Raw genomic sequence first — 22,431 nt, 5'->3', positions numbered from 1 at the left:
GAGACAGACAGGGGGCTTCAAGGCCCATAGGGGAGTGAAGCAGCTGGCCTGTGGCAGGTGGGGCAGGGAGAGACCAGCACAGACGCTCCTTGTCACACTGCTGCACTTCCCACGCAGCCCAAGAGCCCTATCTGCTGGTATGTGCAACAGCTGGGTGCTGAAACTCAGACCTCAGTGGACAGACCTGGAGAGAGGACTCAGTTTGGCTGTTCAGAGACAGCCTGAGAGGCCTGGATTGCGGTCTGGCCTGCAACTGGAGGTGTGCCCAATACACAGCCTGGGTCCACCGTAGGAGCCCCAATGTCAACAAGCACAGGAAGGGAGGAGCGTGGCCTAGCCTTAGCAATCACATTCCACCCTGCTTACAACGGGCTTGACTCCACCACTAAGAGCTCTAAGAGTCAAGAGCCAGCTGGTAGCCCCCAAAATGGAGGCAGGGCTGAAATCTGAGCTGAGTATCAGCAATTCCACAGCAGGTGTAGGGCACAGCTTCAGTAGGTATATTCCAGAACCTCTGTGAGTGCAGCACTTGAGGGACATCCAAGCCGACTTCCGGTGTTCCCATGCTAAGACAGGTCCAGCAGGCTTGGTTGGTGCTGACACCAGGTGGCAGGTGATATTACAGAGCATGCATCCTGGTGGACAGGACTACACAGTGTCTCCTTTCCCAGCAGAAGCACTCTCCACCCACCTACTTCACATCACTGTTTGGAACCAAATTTGAGGGCTTCTATTTCACCAACCGGCAAACAGATCCTGCCCCCAAGACAGCTATGATGACCATGGAGCAACGAGGAGGCCTCCTCCAACATTCAGTGCAGGCTCTGATCACCAGCAACACCCATCACATTCCCTAGCAAGTAGTTAAGGGTCAGCACACACTGAGGAAAGACCAGGCATTCACACCCAGAACAAACCTCACACTGAGAAGATCCGACTCACACAGGCAACATGGGGATGCTCTAACCTAAAAACAGCCATTCAAGAATACACTAGACAACTGTTTCTCCTAAATTCATAAACTCAGACCACACCACTTTAAACCTACCAAAGCAAAAACAGGAAACAACCAGTACAAAGCCCAATTTTAAAGTAAATTTTATCTTTATTCCCTTTAACTAGTGTACTACTAATACCTCCTCTTACTCTGTTACTCCACAAGAATACCTTCAAATTAGTCTTTGGCTGTCAGAATTTTGCTCAGTGTGGGTCCTTTGGGTTTCCCTATCTTCCATGTAATATGCTCCACAGTTACATCTTTTTACCTTTCCCACAAAGCTCCCCTCTCTCCCCTCGTGTGGACCTAAAGTGGATGTTAGGAAAGCAACCTGTCTGCACTAAAGCACCTGAGCAAAGGATTTCTTATCTGATACCTCCCACTCACCCAGTCCTCATATCTTCCCGAACAAATGTGTGTTTTAATCCTAATGATTTTAAAATTACAGAAGTCAAGACAAAAGATATTTGAGAAGAGATTTCTTTAAAAAGAAGTCCTGGTTTAATGATTTTTTAAGCTCAAGAACGTTTTATTCAAACACACAGAATTCCATTGCATAAAACATTAAAAAAAAAAAAAAAAAAAACAGAACTTCTTGTTGCAGTAATGGCAGCAGAACATAAAGACCAGTGCTATAATTTGCTCTCTCACACAGAATAGCCTTAGACATGCATCCTCAGAATCTTTAAGGGTTGCTGTTGAAATCAACTTTGAAAATGACTGAAGGTTCATTCTAACCTTTCTCCACTATCTCTGAGCCTTAATTAGGAAGGAGAAAGAGAAGCAGAACTTTAGCTACTTGCTTCCATCATACAAGACAAAGCCCATAACTATTAGGACTACAAATAGTTCTGCCATTCTCACTCACCACCAACGCTCTATCTATACTCTTCTCTTAGAAGAAGGACTCACAGGAAAACCACTACTAGCACCCTTTTCCTTCCAGTACAAGAACTTTTTCTAAACTCTGATGCCTGGAAAAGCCCAATTCAATCACAGACCTACCACATAAAAAGGACAAATGCCACAAGTGTTGAGGAACACCACACTCTTTTAAATGAAATATTCTAAGAATCTAGCTTTATCATGCATAATCAAAAAGTTTGTGGAATGGTAGAATAAATTATATTTTAAATAAATATATTAATTATATTTGAAACCCCTACTCTGAAATCATTTTCCATTTTTATTTCTGTGATATAAAGGTTTCATTTATATCAAATAGCTTTCCGAGGTCCGTCTAGTCAAGGCTATGGTTGTTCCAGTGGTCATATACGGATGTGAGAGTTGGACTGTGAAGAAAGCTGAGCGCCGAAGAATTGATGCTTTTGAACTGTGGTGTTGGAGAAGACTCTTGAGAGTCCCTTGGACTGCAAGGACATCCAACTAGTCCATTCTGAAGGAGATCAGCCTTGGGATTTCTTTGTAAGGAATGATACTAAAGCTGAAACTCCAGTACTTTGGCCACCTCATGCGAAGAGGTGACTCATTAGAAAAGACTCTGATGCTGGGAGGGATTGGGGGCAGGAGGAGAAGGGGACGACAGAGGATGAGATGGCTGGATGGCATCACTGACTCGACGGACGTGAGTCTGAGCGAACTCCAGGAGCTGGTGATGGACAGGGAGGCCTGGCGTGCTGCGATTCATGGGGTTGCAAAGAGTCGGACATGACTGAGCGACTGAACTGACTGATGATTAGTTTCAAATATAGAAACAAAAATCACATGTAGACAAATTTAATCAATAAGGCAATTTCAGGATGACGGGTAAATGAATTTTTACCTACCCAGAACTGCCAGAGAGCAATGGTATTCTCAGTTCACTCACTCAGTTGTGTCCGACTCTTTGAGACCCCATGGACTGCAGTACGCCAGGCCTCCCGGTCCATCACCAACTCCCAGAGTTCACTCAAACTCATGTCATTGAGTTGGTAATGCCATCCAACCACCTCATCCTCTGTCGTCCCCTTCTCCTCCCGCCTTCAATCTTTCCCAGCATCAGGGACTTTTCCAATAAGTCAGTTCTTTGCATCAGGTGGCCAAAGTATTGGAGTTTCAGCTTCAGCATCAGTCCTTCTAATGAATATTCAGGACTGATTTCCTTTAGGATGCACTGGTTGGATCTCCTTGCAGTCCAAGAGACTCTCAAGAGTCTTCTTCAACACCACAGTTCAAAAGCATCAATTCTTCAGCGCTCAGCTTTCTTTATAGTCCAACTCTCACATCCATACATGACTGCTGGAAAAACCATAGCTTTGACTAGATGGACCTTTGTCAGCAAAGTAATGTCTCTGCTTTTTAATATGCTGTCTAGGTTGATCATAGCTTTTCTTCCAAGAAGCAAGTGTCTTTTAATTTCATGGCTACAGTCACCATCTACAATGATTTTGGAGCCCCCAAAGTAAAGTCTGTCACTGTTTCTACTGTTTCCCCATCTATTTGCCATGAAGTGATGGACCAGATCCATTATCTTAGTCTTCTGAATGTTGAGTTTTAAGCCAACTTTTTCACTCTCTTTCATCTTCATCAAGAGGCTCATTATTTCTTAATGTTCTGCCATAAGGGTGGTGTCATCTGCATATCTGTGGTTATTGATATTTCTCCCAGCAATCTTGATTCCAGCTTGTGCTTCATCCAGCCCAACGTTTCTCATGATATACTCTGCATATAAATTAAATAAGCAGGGTGACAATATACAGCCTTGATGTACTCCTTTCCCTATTTAGAACCAGTCTGTTGTTCCATGTCCAGTTCTAACTGTTGCTTCCTGACTTGCATACAGGTTTCTCAAGAGGCAGATCAGGTGGTCAAGTTGAGTGCTATTTGAAACATTGTACTTTTTCAGCTTTTCAAAAGTTTTATTAATTTGCCTTTCAGGAGTTGCTTTGGAAAATGACATATCATATTTTAAAATTGTTTATAAGATTCAAATATACTAGATAACTTCCTCACACCTGATTAAAATTATTACTTGAAAAGCAAAGAGTACCATATTCCAACCACTGCTTTCTACTACTCTGTTACTTTCTAATAAGAAATTTGGATGTAATTTTCAATGGAAGGAAAACAAAGATTTTCCAAAGAAAATCAAAATAATTTGGCAATTAAAAAGAAAGCTGTACACTTTAAAAGACTTCCATTCCTTTAAAAATAGGACATATACACCTCCAAATTTTTATAAATAGGAAAATGGTTTGTCTGCTAGAAATCATTTCAGACAGTTTCAGATTGTTACCCTACTGTTGAGTAGCTTCCCTAAGTCTGTCCTACTTCTATGTTGAATGGAGAAAGCCAGATGTTAGTAGAGTTAATGGTACCATGACAGTCTCCAATAAACAGTAGCATATTCTAGATTAACAAACCTTTACTTTTAATTTATGGATATATAGAACTATCAAGTAAAATAAGTAGTTTTTTAAGTTATTATAAAGTAATATTTTATATTTCCTTATGTTGGCCAATAAAAAAAAAAACAGCCTTGTTTGTGATTTATCTTAGTCCCACACTCCTATCTTGCTCCTGCTTCTTTCTCCCCATTGATAACCACTAGTTTGCTCTCTATACTTGTGAGACAGTTTGTTTATAAATTTGGTTATATATATATACACATTTGCTTTATTTTTTAGATTCCACATATTAAATAAGAGTATTTGTCTTTTTTCTGATTTTATTTCACTAACCATAATACTCTCAAGGTTCATCCACATTGTTCCAAATGGCAGAATTTCATTTTTTATGACTGAGTAATATTACACTGGGTGTGTGTGTGTATGTGTGTGTGTGTGTGTGTGTTTATGTTCTTTATCCATTTATCTGTTGATGGACACTTAATGTCTTGGCTATTGTAAATAGTGCTTCGATGAACACTGGGTGTATATATCTTTTTGAATTAGTGTTTTCATTTTCTTTGCATAAATACCCAGGAGTGGAAATGTTGGATCATATGGTAGCTTTTATAGCTTTTTCTCTAACATTGGCATCTTCAATGATGTAATCCCTTTAGACTTTCATGATATCCTCTCTCTAGGGGTTCTCATCCATAGTGCTGACAATCCTTATGTCTAATAAGCCTTAAAGTTTCTTATGACACCACCACCCCAATCTAGAGGCTGAATTAGAGACATTGTGTTTTGGGGCCAGAAAATCACTTCAGTACCTTCAATGTTGAACTCATGGGGTTCAAGGTGGCCAGAGACATTGTCCAATTATCATAAAACTTTTAAAATCAGTCCTTCACTGACATGATGGGTTTCCCTGGTGGCTCACTCAGTAAAGAATTCACCTGCAAGTGACTTGGGTTCAATCCCTGAAAAAGGGAATGACTACCCACTCCAGTATACTGGCCTGGAGAATTCCATAGAGAGAGCGGCCTGGCAGGCTACAGTCCATGGGATCGCAAAGAGTTGGATATGACTGAGCAACTGTCACTTTACTTCACTGACATGATACTTCCTGACTTCAGGAACAAAGTAACAATGGAACCAATTCAGAAAAAAGTTATTGTCCAGGTCTTCTTGCACAATCAAAATATTAGAAGCTAGTGCTGCTTTTCCCTTCAAGGCTCAGGGTTAGCAGCTTTATATATAACAGCAGTAGTGACCATAAACCCAACTGCGTTCGCATGAAATAGTAATTAGCCTATCCCTTCCTGCCGTAAGTCCTGTTGCTCACTTCTCTTCCTTACTACTAAATGTCCTTTGTGGCATTTTCCCCCAGAATAGGAAAAACATAATCTGCATTAAAAACCTGGTCAGGCAGATATTCTTTCTCAACAATTTTCTTAATGGCATCTGGGAACTAGTCTGCTGTCTCAGTCAGCAGAAGCTGCTTCTCCTGCTACCCTGACATTTAAGCCAAATCTCTAAAATTATCAAACCACCCTTTGCTTGCATTAAACTCTCCAGCTTTAGATCCTCCACCTTTTCTTGCTTTAAGTTAGCATATAATGACTTTGCTTTTTCTTGAATCATAGTCTATAAGTATGCCTTTCTTAAAGCATTCCTACATCCACATAAGCTCCATTTTCAATACAAGAGAAAAGAGTGTTTCACAACAACTGTAAGGTGTTCACACCTGCTGGCATAACTACAGAAACAGCTTCATGAATTTGTTAAAAAAAAAAAATGGGCCTTAGGCTGGATTCATTTATCTTGAAATGGTGGACAACAGCAGCTGTAGGCCTTTATCTGTGGAATATACAGAGCAATTCAACCTCTTGTAACATCAGGACTTTTCTCTGCATCTTGGAAGCACTTCTAGCATCACAAGTGCCACTTTGTATGGGCCTCATGGTATTATTCAAGGTTTATGGTATTGTACTAAACAGGATGAAAAATATGTGAGAACTACAAGAAATCACTTTTTTACTTAGATACACAACTTACTTGAGACAAAGTACTCACACAAAGATTAGCATTACGTGGTGCTTTAAGGGAATTCTTGCAACCTAAGCTCACCACAGCAGCAATAGGAGGTAGTGGCTACAAAGTTATTACAGTAGTGCAGTGTGTACTGCCGCAAATCTTAGGCAATTATAGTTTAATATTTTATCTTTACATTTCTCTCAACTGCAAATGACACCATGTATGGTCTGTGTATGTATAAAATTTGATAAAATTTTTCTTATAATAAATTTGTGGTAAAACAGACTAGCATCTACCTATACTCATGACATACCTTTTTCTTTAGTTTTTTGATATTTCTAAGCCCCATGGTTCATCTGGGAGTTTTTTTGACCCGTCACAAAATTCAAATGTTTTCCCATCTATTTTAAAAAGTCAGCTTAAGTAGACCCACCGACCAACCCCTGTTGTTTGAAGATAAACTAAATATCTTAATTTATATCCAAACATTGTGAAATAACATTTGAGTATATTCTATTACCATACTATTACATTATAATACAATTGACTGTTTCAAAACATAATGGTCAAATTTTAAAAGTTTAGCACTAAAGAGAAAGAAAAAAAGCCTGAGCCGCACAATCACCAGCTAATTGCTTCTGCAGCCCCTGAACTGTACATGTGCAGCACTAAGTCAATGCTTACTTCCAACCACATTCAGTTTAAAAAGCAAAATATATCAGTTCTGTTTCTACTGTTTCCTGTTGCTGCTGTAGATGTTGGCACTAAGTTCTTAAATTCTTTTCCTTTAATATTTCCTCTTTACCTCCTGAACCAAATGTTGATGGTGATCATGCTGATTAACTTTGTATATCAACTTGACTGAGCCATGGGGTCCTCAGATTATTTGGTCAAGATTATTCTGTATGTTTCTATGAGGGTGTTTTTGGATAAGGTTAATATTTCAATTGGAAGTTTAGGTAATACAGATTTCTCTCCCTCATGTGGGTAGGCCTCAATCAGTTAAAGCCCTGAATAAAAAAAAGGCTAACCCTCTCCCCAAGTAACACTGAATTCCTTTTACCTGACTTGCCTGCAATCTGGGACATTAACTTTTTTCCTGCCTGTGGATTTGATCTGAAACACTGGCAGTTCCTGGATCTCAAGATTGCCAGTCTCTGAGCAGAAACAACATTATTATCTCTCCTGGTTCTTGGGTCTTCAGGCTTGGACTGGAACTAAACCATCATCTCTCTTGGGTCTCCAATTTGCTGATTCACTCTGCAGTGCTTGGGACTTGCCCTCATCCAATATCACAAGTCAATTCTTTACAATAATTCCACATATGTAATTATAGAAGGGAGATACAGAGAGAGATACATACAGATCTCTTATTGGTTCTGTTTCTCTGGAGAACTCTAACTAATATAGTGGTGTTACAATTTTATTGATACAATCCTCAAACCAAAGATTTGTGCACTACTTGCAAAAGACATGGGTTATTTTCAATAGCAAATTTAGGACCCCAATTTATTTTTATTTCTAATATGTTTGCAGGCCCTGGATGTTTCACACAACCATTTGAGAAAAAATTACCTTTAAACAGAAAACTGTGGCAATGGAGATATAAATTTGAGTTTCAAGATGACAAAATTATCCCCAAATTTCCACCTGCAATTCAGCTTTCATTGCATTTATACTCATTTTACTAGCTTTCCTGGAGTAGAATAGTAGGAAGATCAAGCAAGCCTTTTGTAACAAATACCTGCCTTCAAGAAATTTCAGCAAGTTCTGCCAAAATAAACTATTTTCTTTAAGGCCAGTACTGTTTCTTCATAATTCTATCCTGGTATTGGTTCATATAGCTATGAACCAATTATTTCATAGCTATATAAGTAATGTTAACTACAAAATACAGTATTAAAGCTATTTGTCTCAAAGATTTTTTATATGTAATTACAGCTATTCCAAATTATTTGAATATCATAAGGAAGCTATGAAATTTCTTACATATCATGCAGTCTGTCTATGGCTGAAGAATAATGATAAAAGAAGCCCATTATCTCTCTAGCTATGACCAGTAATTCTGGAGTATCTTCTATGCTGGGTTTTCTTTCTGAACACCCAAATGAAAAGTGTGCATAAACATGAGAGGCTTCCCATATCCTTCACAGCCCTCACAAGTGCACATACTATCAGTAACATTTCTATGATGCTAAAATACATATGCAATTACTCAGTTTCCCCAAAGCTAAGCCATACAGCAGATGTGTGCAAGTATGGAAACAAGACTAAAGCCAATATTTAGTGCATCCCTAAAGTCAGGCTGGGAGACTAACTCAATTAGCCAAAAATATAAGAAAAACTTATCCACCCTATCTCTTGGATCGAGCACTTGCCTAAAGTAAGTAATGACTCAGATTCCTGGGTGGTGATCAGCACTACTAGAAGTGAACCACAGCTAATGCCCAATGACAGTGCACCATGAGGACATTCCAGGGATTACGTGGGCAAGAAAGAATCCACAGCAAATCTTCCAGTTATAGCCACAGATTAAAGGACAGTTTCCTTTAACAAGAGAAGGGTCAATAAGTAACTGAGTACAGATCAGATTATCTTATTTACAAGGTGACTGATGAGTTCCTACACACACCCCATGTTTCTACATACACTCTTAGTGGATACATACTACAATCTGAGAACAAAAGAAGATAATACTGATGGTAATATCAAGGCTTTTCTAAAATCTCTTTTTAATTTTGGCTTATAAATGAAAATGAACTCAACTTGACTAGAAAAACAAAAATAGGAGATAAAATGGTTACTTGTCATAATCACATGGAAAAATTATGTCTAAAAGCAAAATATCCCATTATTTGGGAAAGGTGAGCAGTTCCCATGATGAAAACTTCACTCCTTTTTTTAATTTGGTTGTGACCAAAAGTAACCTGGAATCAAACTCAGGGCAGGTAAATGGTTAATTACTGAATTTTTTATCCAACTGAGCCATTTAGATAAGAAAAAGGGGCTTATATTTTAAATGCTGCATTCATTTCAGACGTTATGCTTCACTGATTTTGAGAAGTAAGACATTTATGTGCTTTTATGGGCTCTGTGATAAGATTTTATACAAAAAATGCTATAATATGCATTTGCTTTACTTTGAGAACAGCTCTTGTATCATTGAAAGGGGACTATAAGTCACAATTACCACTTCTTTCTACCTGCCATTATCTAGGTGATTTTCTTTGAGAAACCATAAGTCTACCTGATTGACCAAAGGGATCACTAATTCTATTAGAATCAACAGCTGAAGTTGAGTATAGGTAAATTTAACTTCTCCTGGGTTATTACAAAATTCTCACTTGTGAATATGTTTATTTCCTTATTACTAAAATCTATGTTCAGGGGAGAAAATTTAGAAAACATGGATAAATAAATAGAAAAACACAGACACAAAATAAATGACTTAAATTCTAGCATTAAGGCAAGAGGAGAAGGGGACGACAGAGGATGAGATGGTTGGATGGCATCAGCAACTCAATGGACCTGAGTTTGAGCAGAATCTGGGAGATGGTGACGGACAGGGAAGCCTGGCGAGCTGTAATCCATGTGATTGCAAAGAGTCGGACACAACTGAGACTTAACAACAAAGATAACTGAGTAAACAACAGGTTTACAAAGCTATATTGATGAATAACCAAAATATTTTGTTAAGCAAAATAAATCTGACACAGAAAAGTACATATGATTCCATTTTTATCAAGTTCAAATAAGTAAAATCATCTCTTAAGAATAAGTACAGTGGCTGCATATGAGGATACTGAATGGGAGAGGGCACAGGAGAATTTTCTGAAGTAATGAAAATGTAAATATTCCATATTTTTATAAGATATTGGTAACATGGCTCTATTAATTTGTAAATCATATCAAATTTTATCAATCTTATCAAATTTCACACTTTAGATCTATGCAATTCATTACATGTGAGTTATATTTTAATTAAAAACACAATGATGTTAATGGATTTTCCAAGAGAGCCAAATTATTTACTTCATTTTATTTTGTTGTCAAGTTATTTATAATTTTTTTTAAAGCTTACCTTAAAATTATATCGGAATGCTATTAATCTTTATTTTAAAAGTGAACTTTAGGACCACTAGCCATTTCTTTGTAAGCTAGACACAACAGTGTTCCTAGAAGAACTTTAAATGACCCCACCACCACCCTGTTTAAACAAGTTATCTTGTGGTTATTTAAATCTAGCAGAATAACTATTTATTGCCCTATAATTAATTAGGGCATGTGAGTCAATATGAATGAGTCAAATTCAGTCAACTGTCATTTAAATATTTGCTACATCAATTTAATTTCTAGCAGTATTAGTATCAATACCCAACATAGATTAACCATTTATAAAATTCTTTCACACCTGTTATCTTACTTAGAGCTCTTAATAACTCGATAGACTAGGTATTTTCAGCCCTCCTGACATGCTATGAAAATGGGCAATCAGTGAAATTTAAGAGATTTTCCATAGAAAACGTGTAGCTATCAAGTATCAGAGTTAAGACTGAGATCTGTTTCCATGCACACACCAGATCTAGTGTATGAAAACAAGGTTATTTCCCAACAAATTCATAAAAGCAAGAAGGGAAGTGAGAAACTCTCTGCTGCTGTAGGACTAAGATAGTAGCCATGTCTTAAATCATAGACTAACAAAATATTTGAAAAAAACTTTTAAGATGACTTTAGTAAAAGGTCTATACAAAATAAAATTGTTTAAGCCTCAAAAGATAACAGTAACATTTACCTATTTTCTAATCTTTACCTATGATATTTTTATAAAAGTTTTATTTTATTACATAGCTTTTTCCATAACTTGCTAGTTTAACTGCATATGGTATACTCATTGACACTGAATTAACTATTCTTTTACAAAAAGCATTTTAACAGCTACATATCATTCTACTGTATGAGTATGCTATAAAATATTTTAACCATGGAATTATCTTATTTCTAATCTGATGACAGGTATCTAAGTTTTAAAAATCAATGATGATTCAAATTGCATTGACTGTTTCTCTAATTACTGAAACTCATAGAACTGGTCGAGATTAAATTACTCACCAAAGTCTATTCTCCCCCTTCTTCCTGGAAACATAGCTGGAGAGCAACTACATTCTCCAATTCCCTTGCTTCTAAGTGTGGAATGTAACCAGAAGAATATGTGCCACAGCCAGGCCTAAACTGAAAAACATTGCACATATGCTTCCCTCCATTCATCTCTCCCCAAACACATCCCATCCACACATGCCTCAACTGAAACCAAAAATTCTCAGCAACCCAGGTTTAATCAAAGCAGATGACAACATACCCTAGAATAGCTCATTAACTTGAAAGGAACCCGATTCCCTGAATGACTGAGTGGAAGATCACTTCTCCACACCATTCCAGGACAACTGTGAGGAAAAGAAAAGAATGTACCGTGACCCTTAGTATCTGAAGGTTCCATATCCTCAGGTTCAACCAACCACAGGTTATGTACTATTGCTATAACCTGCAGCTGATTGAATACATGAATGAGGATCCACAGACACTGAGAGCCAACTATGAGACTTTAGCATCCACAGATGTTGGTATACTGAAGTAGGACTGTATTTGTTCTTTATTAGTAACTTTTTTTATTTTTTTTATATTTTATTTTATTTTTTAACTTTACAATATTGTATTGGTTTTGCCATATATCAACATGAATCTGCCACAGGTATACACGTGTTTTATTGCCTCTCTTTGTTACAATAGCAATTACACCTAATTCACCTTCTAGTTGTTCAATGGTGGTTTCTCTACAGTAAATAGTAATCCCATTTAACTTGGTCTGTAATTCATTGCATATTGGAACTTTCTAAAGTCTTGAGACCTATATGAAGCAACTCAATCATAACTTCCATTTCTGCATCTAGTAGTAATAATATGGACTAAGCATTATTAGGACTAACATTCCTTTCACCACAAATAAGGTTCTCAATGTTACCTGCTTCCTCTAGAGTTTACTGACATCTGAAAAACAAGGCAATACCAACCCTCAACTCAAGAAGAAGCTCACTAGCCCTGTCACTGATATCAACTTGCTATTCATATAATAATAGTAGATATGTACAAAGAAGCCCTGGAAATCAAGTTAAGGGCCTTCTTTTCACAAATACAGAAACTGACGTCCAGAGAGGTTGGAAGTCTGCCAATAGTAAACAGATGTAGATGCAACTGAAGTACCAGAATTAGAACTCAAATCCTGCTCTAGTTGAGAATATGTTCCACTGTTCCAAAATACACTAGCATAAAGAAAAATTCTTTTCCAAATGTTCTGACTTTTGAATATCCAGCCATATTTATTTTTCCCCAATGTTACGCTTCTTTGAAGTCAGGCATACTGCAGTTCAGTGCACACAGTACAACCATGCTGAGTGATAGCCATTCAATGACCAATTATTACACAACCACTATGAATTTAGCACTAGTGAATCCGACATAATTTTTAGGGATACGAGTATCTGGAAAGCAAGAAATTATAATAAAATCTTTTGAATGTGAAGACCTATGCAGTAGGGGAGGGGAATACAAAATGTTTATGGTTTTATATAATCAGAAACCCTAACCCAGTCTTAAAGGTCCTTGAAGGCTTCCTGGAAGGGGTGCTATGAAGCTGATTCCTAACAATGTATAGATGATAGACAAAGAAGTAATACTGGAAGCACCACATATAATGGAACTCTAAACAAACCCCAATTTAACAGCTATGCCCATTTCTTTTGAATACTTTACCTTCTTACCCTCTCCATATTATTTCTCATATTCCAATTTCTATTTTAAGTGGGGAGACAATAATAGTCATAACCATGAGGGGGTAAATGTAATACAGACTTCAATTTAAATTAAAATTTAGGGCAATAACTTCATTTTACTGCTGATTTACAATTATTTACCATCACATTAATGTTCCTACAAAACTGAAATATATGATGCTGAAAATATCCACGTTTTTCATGCATGAAGGACCATGATTTTAAAACTTCAAAACTTGTCTCTGTAGTTACTTAAAAGATGGATGAAGCTTGTAATATCTGTCTGGATGGAGAAGGTAAACGGACCTGCAACAGGGTCTCTGGGTCATGTAATCATCTGATTCTCCAATCTCTAAACAAGGAACTCTCCTGATTGATAGCATAGGTGCAAATTATTTCACATAACACTGGCCTTTCAAAAAAACCTCTTTATTATCAATGTAGAGGTTTGTTGCATTTTATTAAATGTTTAAACAACTATGAAGATGATCTGTGCTCCATATTTAAATCTGTTAAAGCATTACCAATAAAACTTTGCAAACAGTTTAATAATATAATCACAAGGTTATATTATTAATGAATTTTTAGTGTATATATATATATATAAAATGATGATGTAAAAAATACTAATGTGTCAATATAATGAAGTCTTTTCAAGGATGTACAGATATATACTAAAAATTCATTAATGATATAATCTTGGGATTATATCAATTTGAAACATTCCAACCCAACATAACGATTTTAAATAAAGACTAGAAGCATGAAATGGACCAAAATTAAATATTTTCTACCCATTACTGAATAAGAGGCAATTTATTAATGATGCATACCAAAGTAACTCTTTTGAAAAGATATGAAGAAAATCTCTTAAATTATGTATTAATATTATGAAAAGCTACTGAATGAAAAAAATTTAAGAGACCAAATAATATTAGGACAGTCCAATTTTAAGACAAAACTTTACCCAATGCAAAAGCCTCATTAATAAATCCTTATACTAAAGTCACAGATGTAATAACACCATCATAAAGATGCAGGTCTCATGAATCAAACATTTGTTTCATAGGAAGAAGAACACTCAAAGAGCAGGATATTTTAAAGATTTAAGAATTAAGCCACCATTTTACAAAAAGCAAAATGTAACAATAACAACATCCTGAAAAAGTGAAAACATCCCACCCAGAGTGTAATATACTGGTTGATTACTAAATACCCCTTTCTAATACACCTTTTGGACAACAAGCCTTAAATATCATAGCAGCCTTTTGGGAAATATACAATTTATTGTCAGGCTTAATGTGGCATTTCTCTCCTACTTTCCTGCTGTCAACATCACCCAAATGACTACAACCCTACCTGCTCCAGAGTCCCAAATGGTCAGGGTTCCTGTGGGTATTCTCACTTCTACCAACAGCCCAGTAAGTCCTGTGTTATTCTGAATACCCCATATCAATCCTCTCCTATGACCCCAGCTCTTACGCCAAATTCAACTGCACACCTGATTTGATTCTTTCATTAGTCTCAGAGTATATCCAGATGGCACTCAGCTGTGTAGCTTGTCTGGAGCCATCCTATGCATCTATCTGATCTTGCTTTGAAAATGCTGACACATTTCAGCCTATCAACACCAAGGTGAGCCAAGGCCCCTCCAGGCTCATGTTGAACATGTAGTATTAGCAAGGAAAAAACTTGTTGTACTGATTTCTTACCTCTAGTGTAACCACTGTCACTTCTAATATAGTAATTAAAAGAAATGTAAAGAACAGAGTTAAACACACATGTATACCTAACAAACTCTAATTAGTTAGACCTAAGGTATGCTATTGTTGGAAGAGGGTGTTTGCTATGACCAGTGCATTCTCTTGGCAAAACTCTATTAGCCTTTGCCCTGCTTCATTCTGTACTCCAAGGCCAAATTTGCCTGTTACTCCATGTGTTTCTTGACTTCCTACTTTTGCATTCCAGTCTCCTACAATGAAAAGGATACCTTTTGGGGGTGTTAGTTCTAAAAGGTCTTGTAGGTCTTCATAGAACCATTCAACTTCAGCTTCTTCAGAATTACTGGTTGGGGCATAAGCTTGGATTACCATGATATTGAATGGTTTGCCTTGGAAACAAACAGAGTTCTGTCATTTTTGAGATTGAATCCAAGTACTGCATTTCGAACTCTGTTGTTGACCATGGTGGCTACTCCATTTCTTCTAAGGGATTCCTGCCCGCAGTAGTAGATATAATGGTCATCTGAGTTAAATTCACCCATTCCAGTCCATTTTAGTTCACTGATTCCTAGAATGTCAATGTTCACTCTTGCCATCTTCTGTTTGACTATGGTTTTTCCAGTGGTCATGTATGGATGTGAGAGTTGGACTGTGAAGAAAGCTGAGCATCAAAGAATTGATGCTTTTGAACTGTGGTATTGGAGAAGACTCTTGAGAGTCCCTTGGACTGCAAGTAGATCCAACCAGTCCATCATAAAGGAAATCAGTCCTGGGTGTTCATTGGAAGGACTGATGCTGAAGCTGAAACTCCAGTACTTTGGCCACCTCATGCGAAGAGTTGACTCATTGGAAAAGACCCTGATGCTGGGAGGGACTGGGGGCAGGAGGAAAAGGGGACGACAGAGGATGAGATGGCTGGATGGCATCACCAACTGGATGGACATGAGTTTGAGTGAACTCCGGGAGTTGGTGATACACAGGGAGGCTTGGCCTGCTGTGATTCATGGGGTCATAAAGAGGCGGACACGACTGAGCCACTGAACTGAACTGAAGGTATGCTGTAGTCCATTGGGATCACAAAGAGTCAGACAGGACTTAGCAACTGGACAACAAGGGAGCCCCTTAGGGATTAAGTGGGAGTGGGTGAGGTGCGGGAAGCACTAGCCTCAGGAACACCACCTGGTGGGGGAAGGCAAGCAGATTATCCAACAAGCAAATTACCCAACAAGCAAGAGAGCCTGATGACCCAAGCAGGCACACAGGAGCGAAATGCGCATGTACCTACCTTGATGACTCAGCATCCAGGTTCCTGGGATCAGTCTCCCAGTCTGGATCACTGATAGGCCGGGCACAGGCGAAGACTTCTAGGGGACAAATTGGACAGCCAAGGTCCTTTCCCGCTCCAAACCCGAGTTGCTAATTCCCCTGAAGCCAAACCTCACAGGAACTCCGTAGCCTCCTCCTCGGCCTGGGAGGGAACCGGGTGGGGGGCGGGGGAGCGCATAGAGCTCACTGATGAGACACACCTGGGAGACACACCTGGGAGATGTCATCTAGCTCAACAACCTTCACTCTGTACCTGGCATGCAGTCCAGTCCGTGGAACCCCTGGCCCAGGAAGATGGCTAGCTGGGTGAGGGCAGCCCATCTCCAGGCAGAGCTGGAGGTCCTGGTGGCTGAGGTTAGGTGAGCGGAGTGCCCTCCACAGGTGTGTGCTGTGTCGCTCTGCTTCCAGGCTCTTCAGGAAGGGTCATAGGTCCTGACATGTAGGGACAAACCACCACAAGTTGGGACTTCTGGGGACACATCAGCTGTCTGCATCCATCACATTCCAGGACAGAGTTGCTGATTCCCCTGAAGCCAGAATTCACAGGATTTCTGAAGCCTTTATAGGGCTGCAGGAGGTAGGAGGCAGCCAGAAATCAAGATTGTCAGGCAGGCCCCAAGTTCCCTTAGAACAACAGTGCCACAAGCGGTCTGATGGTGGCCACCGCGCACTGCAGGAAATGCTGACCCAGAAACCCTGCTTAGTGGGTGCTGCCCAGTCATACCTAACCCGTGGACAGACCCTGAAGACTCAGGCTGCTGCACAGACGCCGAAAATGCTGCGCATGGGGGAAGACGCAGCCTCAGCCCCAAGCCTTCCTGGGATACATCCTCGTGTTCTGGCCACATAGGAATTAACTGGTCACAGGTGGGGGCTTTTCGGAGCCACACCGGGCTCAGGGTGAATTGCGCTCCTAGACAGTTGCTATTTCCCCTGAAGCCAGATCACCTGCACTCATGCTAGCTCACAGTCCGGAGAATCCAATGATGAGAGACACCTAGGAGATCTACGGACACAGAGGGCTTGTGTATCTTCCCAGAACAGGTCCTTACCTGGTCTGGGCTCAAACTAACCTTCCTGTTTCAGGAACTAAAACAAACACACAAACAGACGAGAGGGAAGGAGGGAGAGTGAGGGAGAGAGGAGAGAGAGAGGAGAGAGAGAGAAGGAGGCAGGGAGGGCAGAAGGAAAACACAATCTACTGGCCATTTGTGTCTCTACTGTATTAAGCTAACCCAGACACCCCTAGAGGGCCATAGCTATTAAAACAGGAATGGATCTGGCATGGGTAGTAATGGTCAAGAACTATAATTATGATTTGCTGTATGTTTTGTTTTTGTTTTTGTTTTGAGGAAGGTGGTGAGTAATGACTTTAAAGACAGGTATGATATTGTCTTCATTTAATAATATCAGAACAGTATTAGTGAAGCTGAGCAATTTGCCCAATGTCATACAGCAAGTAGGAAGACATGGGAATTTACCCCCAAGCCCCTTCTTATGTCCATTCTGATGCTCTTAGCTATCTACTGATTCAGTATTTATGGAGAAATCTGTTATATCCCTGACCTTTTTCTAGATGCTGTTGACACAGTAGTGAATAAGACAGATTCCATGGAGGTGGTATTTTAAGATGGTGTAGGAGTAAAGCTAAAAGAAAATTATAAATACATTTATAGAGAGATGATATATAGATAATTTATGTATAAATATGTATGTACATTTAAAACACACACTAAAATATATTTTTTCAGGAAATATAAAGGCTAAGCAGAGATTTAGTAGAAAGTGACTGGAAAACCACATCAGACAGGTTAGACAGGGAAGGTATCTCTGAGGAGTCTGGACTTTAAACTGAGACAGGGGTGATAGAACCAGTCATCTGAACATCAGAGGTAGAATATCCCAGTGCAGAAATCCTAAGGTAGAAATGAAGTCAGCTTTGTCTGTGCGTGCTAAGTCACTTCAGTCACGTCCAACTCTTTGCGATCCTGTGGACTATAGCCCACCAGGCTCCTCTGTCCATGGGATTCTCCAGGCCAGAATACTGGAGTGGATTGCCATGCCCTCCTCCAGGGGATCTTCCTGATCCAGAGATTGAACCCAGATCTCTTAAGTCTCCTGCATTGGCAGGCAGGGTTCTTTACCACTAGCGCCACTTGGGAAACCCCAGGTTTGCCTAAGCAACAGAATAAGGACAGTATGACTGTAACAGAGCAGGGAGGCAGAAGGAAGGGAGCAGGATAAGGATTCGGAATTTAATTCTAAATGTAATGGAAAGAAGCCACTGGTTGTTTTAAAAAGGAAAGTGACATTCCAGCTACTGTATAGATAACAGATTGTATGTAGCACACAGAAGACAGTCTAGTTAGGCACGAATTAGGCTTATCTAGGGCATCCCTAATAGCTCAGTTGGTAAAGAATCCATCTGCAATGCAGGAGACCCCGGTTCAATTCCTGAGTCAGGAAGACCCACTGGAGAAGGGATAGGCTACCCACTCCAGTACTCTTGGGCTTTGCTTGTGGCTCAGCTGGTAAAGAATCTGCCTGCAATGCTGGAGACCTGGATTCGATTCCTAGGTCAGGAAGATCCCCTGGGATAAGGGCAAGGCTACCCACTCCAGTATTCTGGCCTGGAGAATCCCATGGACTGCATAGCCCACAGGGTTGCAAAGAATCGGACACGACTGAGTGACTTTCACTAGGCTCATCTAAGAGGGAAATGATGGTAGTTTGGGCTAATGTGCTAATGGTAAAAAATTAAATCAAAAAGGTAAATTCTGGATTTGTAAATAGAGACACACAGTTTATGGTCCTAGCTCCCTACTGAATGAACATCCTAAAAATCACTAGGAAGACAACAGCACTGTCATCTTCCATGAAATAGTTCTACTTTAGCAGACTCAGCAAAGAGCTAATATCCTATCAAATTTTGGTTTGAGGTGGTATTGAGTCCTTGGGGAAATTACTCCTACATATCAACACCAGTATACTATTTGCTGTGTTCATCAATAATGCTGTACTATAATGGTAGAAATAAAATTAAAGTGAGATAAAACCTTAAAAACTCTAATCATCTTAATAAACACATATTTTAGCTCCTCCAAGCATTTTATTGCATGATTTTAAATTTAAGAGTAAGACTCAGAAACCAAACCATCCTTCCTTAAATTGCCTCCCTAAGTGCATTTTGTAATATATGAGAGTTCTGTAAATCTCTTCAAATGATGCAAGGAAAGAACTAATGAAGAATACTGGCTCCTTATTCCTGTGTGTTTACAGAGGTCCCATTTTCCTTTATGGGCTTTTAATGAAGTTTAAGCAAAGTGATTCCCAACAAAGTGAGAAATTGTCAGTACAATTTTTAATTTAAACCAGGGCATTAAATGGTTTTATAACTCTCAGGAAAAACACATCCATAGGTAAAGTTCCTATCATCCTAATTGATATCCTACTTATATCATAAGAAATTACTTTTACATAAATATGATTAGTGAGATCCTATAAAGTCACAGTCTAAGTTGAAGATTTCAGCATTCTTCTTTCACTACCAAGACTAGTGAAGTGGTGAAAATGAAAGTCGCTCAGTTGTGTTTGACTCTTTGAGACCCCATGAACTGAATTCTCCAGGCCAGAATACTGGAGTGGGGTAGCCTTTCCCTTCTCCAGGGGATCTTTCCAACCCAGGGATTGAACCCAGGTCTCTCACATTGCAGGAGAATTCTCTACCAGCTGAACCACAAGGGAAGCCCAAAAATACTGAAGTGGGTAGCCTATCCCTTCTCCAGTGGATCTTCACGACCGAGGAATGGAACCAGGGTCTCCTGCATTGCAGGAGGATTCTTTATCAACTGAGCTATCAGGGAAGCCCATGTGGTTATTCTCACCACATCCAAACTCCATGTAGAGTTTCCATCTTATCTTTAAAAGTACATTTACTGAAATGTGCTTAAAATTTTTCTACTCATTCTGCTTCCTTTGTTCTGGTTATAGTCATTTATCTTATAGAATTTCTGTGGTTCCATTCCCTACTTGCTTAACCTTGTGATCTGAGTGGGCAATTTATAAACATGTATTATTAAAGTCCAGTTTGTGCTTTATTTGTGTTTCTGTTTCTCTCTTTTTTCTGAAACTGGTATTGTTCTTGATTTGAGAAATTTTGAGCTGGTAAAGACTTAAATGTTTATTTATATATACTGGTTCCTCACCAACCTCTTCAGAGCAATTCCTCAGGGCTGAGAGGCTGTTTCCCAGGCTATAGTCCTCAGTTAGCTTTCTGAATAAAACTGAAATTCACAACTCTTACGTTGTGTATTTCTCTTTCAGGTGACAGTTTGCACTAGATGAAAGATAGTTACTGAGCATTGAAACATGATTGGTCAAATTTGAGAGGTGCTGTTAATTTACAATTCACACCAGATTTGGAAATCTTAATTGTTTAGTTGCTAAGTTATGTCCAACTCTTGCAACCCCATGGACTGTAGCCCATCAGGCTCCTCTGTTCATTACATTAAATAAAATACATACCTAAAGTTAATTCATCTGTTTCTTTCTAGTTTTTTAATATGGCTACTAGAAAATTTAAAATTATATATATGGCTTGCATTTGTGGCTCTTTCACCTAGCATATTTTCAGCTTGCTGAAAATTCAGATAAAGCACATACCTTAGATCAAATCCCTATGGCATATGAGGTTTCTTTATCACTTGGTTGAGACTTCTACTTCCAGTAATATAAATTCATATCACACTATATTTTAATGGGCAATTGTTCACATAACTAGCTTATAACCCATCCAGTATCTAAATAATTTAAATTTTTCTTGGTATGTGTGTGTGTGTGCATATGTTGAGAACCCATAATTTGCTCCCTTCACTGAAGAATTTTAAGTAGCCCTATTATCTTCTGCTGCCTATAAATGCACATTCTATTCTGTAACCTCACCAATTTTATAGATCAGTAGTTCTCAATCAATGATCCTTGCTACACCAGTGTACCATGAAGTTTTCATAACTGTGACACAGAAATGTTGATCATTAAAAATTTGTTTTTGCACTAAACATGCTGAAAACAGCTCTGTATTAATATATATATTTATACATTATACATACATACATATATCAGTTATATGGAGCATCAAGCTGAGAAAGCAGAACTGAAAAAGCATGTATACATTTTCATGCAGTGCTGAGAGGTATAACGTAATATCAAGCAGGCACCACGGAACCAGAACACACAAAAATGTTGCCTCACACATGCATGTGAAAGTAGAATGCAGCTAAGACATTAAACTGTTCTATTCTGGTAAGACTACTCTAATAAGGAACTAGGAGAAAGGGTGACCAAGAGAAAAGCCCAGTAACTACGCTTGTCAATTATTTCAATCATAGTATTAAAAATTCTAGATTGGAAAATGTGCCACAAACTTAAAAACATTGAGAATTACTGCTTTAGATTAAAATATCACAGAAGAGGACCAGACTAGACTTACTGGACCCAGCACTGGAGAATTTACAAGATGACATTGAACTTAATTGGATATGCTCTGAATATAAAATTCAGCCAATTTTGTCATAAGTAAGTCTATTTGTTATTATCTTGTCCATAAGTGCATAATATGTAACTAATTGTATAGTGTCTATAGCATTCATCTCTTTAACCAGTATACAATACTGTTTTTATGAAACCAGATTTAGCATTACATATTTTGCAGAAGCCTATAATAAACTGTGGAAAATTCTGAAGGAGATGGGAATACCAGACCACCCAACCAGCCTCTTGAGAAACTTTTGTGCAGGTCAGGAAGCAACAGTTAGAACTGGACATGAAACAACAGTCTGGTTCCAAATAGGAAAAGGAGTACATCAAGGCTTTATATTGTCACCCTGCTTATTTAAGTTATATGCAGAGTACATCATGAGAAATGCTGGGCTGGAAGAATCACAAGCTGGAATCAAGATTGCCAGGAGAAATATCAATAACCTCAGATATGAAGATGATGCCACCCTTATGTAAGAAAGTGAAGAACTAAAAAGCCTCTTGATGAAAGTGAAGGTGGAGAGTGAAAAAGTTGGCTTAAAGCTCAACATTCAGAAAACGAAGATCATGGCATCTGGTCCCATCACTTCATGGCAAATAGATGGGAAAACAGTGGAAAGAGTGGCTGACTTTATTTTTTTGGGCTCCAAGATCACTGCAGATGG

The 22,431-nt window shown here is 38.7% G+C and overlaps 1 long non-coding RNA gene across 1 annotated transcript in view; it reads right to left on the bottom strand.

The window, feature by feature from the left end:
• The window catches only part of LOC123331397, a 51,891-nt gene extending 34,671 nt beyond the window's left edge, over positions 1-17,220 (bottom strand). The window contains exon 1 of the long non-coding RNA XR_006548008.2: positions 16,191-17,220. This is a non-coding gene — a long non-coding RNA (uncharacterized LOC123331397). The remainder of the gene's footprint in view (positions 1-16,190) is intronic.
• Between the last annotated feature and the right edge of the window lie 5,211 nt (positions 17,221-22,431).

This window comes from Bubalus bubalis, chromosome 23 (assembly GCF_019923935.1).
Source record: "Bubalus bubalis isolate 160015118507 breed Murrah chromosome 23, NDDB_SH_1, whole genome shotgun sequence".
NCBI classification, from domain to species: Eukaryota; Metazoa; Chordata; class Mammalia; order Artiodactyla; family Bovidae; genus Bubalus; species Bubalus bubalis.
This window is presented reverse-complemented; position numbering and strand designations above follow the sequence as displayed.